General features: G+C 37.1%; 1 non-coding gene across 1 annotated transcript; it reads left to right on the forward strand.

Moving 5' to 3' along the window:
• Positions 1–469: 469 nt before the first annotated feature.
• Positions 470–572, forward strand: LOC115931491 (small nucleolar RNA U13). Its single transcript, XR_004067974.2, has one exon. It is a non-coding gene; the product is annotated as a small nucleolar RNA U13 (small nucleolar RNA).
• The last annotated feature ends 1,579 nt before the right edge of the window (positions 573–2,151 follow it).

Below are 2,151 nucleotides of genomic sequence, written 5' to 3' on the forward strand. Positions count from 1 at the left end.
ATAAAAAGTCGCAGACAAGATCCCTTGTATATGGGAACTTAATATATGATAAAAGTAGCAGTATAGATCAATAAAGAAAGGAACATTCAGTAGACATTTCAATGGTGTAGTGGTAAACCAGTCCCCTAAAGGAAAAAATACTTGATTTATTGATAATTCCCATGGTATAAAAACTTCCAGCACAGCCTATTTCAAACTGCCAACAATTTAGCAACCAGCTTACAAAATTCCTCAATATTTAACAATTGGCTCTTGCCACATGGCACAAGCTGCTCCAACACATCCCTGGGTGGCTTTCTTTATGGAGGAAAATAAAACCAGATTCTTACCCAACATCATTTAGAAAGAGGTGTTGCAGATGGGCAAAAGACCTAAGAAATGGAGATATTAACTATAAAATAATCAAATAATGTAGAAGAATGCAGTATTAACTTCTGGAGGAGGAACGGATTTTTAAACATAACCTTAGATCCTTTTGTGGATCATAAGCATGATGATTGGTTTTTCACACTAATGTGTGAAATGTGCCTCCTTAAAGCCTTATTACAGCATTGGCATATTACCCATTGAAGGTGAAAAAAAACATAACATAACCTTAAAAGCAGAAAACCATAAGGCACAATGATTATATTAAAATTAAAAATTCATGTCCAATGAAGGATACCATGGACAAGACAAGCAGGTATGAAAACATAAGAGAGGATATTTGCAATCAATACACTAAAAAAAGAGGCTAATATCTCTGCTAGCTAGGAATCTATCAAGAATAAGTAAAAAAGGACACAACCAAAAAATATGTAACAAGTAATTCACGGAAGAAAAGTCCAAAAGGCTGACAAACATACAAAAAGATATTCAAAATTATTAGTGATTAGGAAACCATAAACTAGAATGATGACATTTCTTTAAACTTAAATGAGAAATGTCAACTGAAAAAGTGAGAAAATGAAAATATTGGTGAAAATGTAGGAGTGTAAAAATCTCATGGGCTGTTGGTGAAAATATAGACAGGGCAGCCACTTTGGAGATTAATCCGGAAGTACTTAGTTAATCTAAGTATATTTATACCCAATGACCCCGCAACTCCACCAGAAATATATTTTCTAGACTATATACCACTTCTGGGTATGTATTCCAGAAAAATTCTAACACACTCTTATAAAATAACAAGCATTAAAACCTGTTATTTGCATAGGCATAAGAGGCAAAGTAGGTGTTTATTCCTGGATGAATAGGACAGCAACATGGCTATATATTAAAAACATAACTAAGTGAAAAAAGTAAAAAAATACCATGAACACAATCCCTTCATGTAAATTAAAAGTGTATGCACACAAAACAACATAGTTTTTATGAGAAGACATACAAATAATCAGATACACATAAACCACCTTATAATTGCGGCATACAGAGGAGGGAGGAATGGAAGCATGGAATGAGATCCTGTACAGGCCATCAATACCACGAGAACTCAAAGCTCGACACCTGAAGTCCCAAACAGACAAAAGAACCATCATGCGGATGATGGGTTAAAATTGTTCTACGTGGTTCTGGGAGGACATAACTAGAGTAAGAGGCTAAATATCTAAGGGATCATAGATTTTTGCTTAATAAAAAGAAAAGAGGTTTCTTGATGAAGCAATGAGTTCCTCCATATTGGAGATGTACATTAGTTGCTGAATGATCACTTAGTAGATGTTTTGGACCTAAATCTTGTGCACCTTCTCAGAGTCCCATAACTGCCTCCTGCTGTCCAAAAACATTTCCCACTTCCTGGGGCCATTTCTGCCATGATCCCTGAGCAGATTGGTGTCTGAGTTGCACCCTGGGCTCCAAGGCTCATGTGCCCAAAGGCCAAGCCCACGTGTGTCAAACCACCACTCCTCTTCCAGATATGAATCAACATGATCTCATGTGTCTTGGACTTTCACCAAACAGCCAGTGTTGCTACTGGGAAGTGTGAGGGAAATATCTTGCCTCATGGTGAATCTTGACTAGTAAGAACTGGGAGAAGGGAGATAGCTTAGCAGACAAACTTGTTTGCTTTCTTTCATCTGTGAAATACCCTCAAAGAAGACATTAATTTCAGCAACCTCTCGGAGAAATGCTCTGTGCCCTGTGGACGCACCTGCCAAGCCACTGCTGAGTTTC

This window comes from Gorilla gorilla, chromosome 17, assembly GCF_029281585.2.
Source record: "Gorilla gorilla gorilla isolate KB3781 chromosome 17, NHGRI_mGorGor1-v2.1_pri, whole genome shotgun sequence".
Taxonomy (NCBI): domain Eukaryota; kingdom Metazoa; phylum Chordata; class Mammalia; order Primates; family Hominidae; genus Gorilla; species Gorilla gorilla.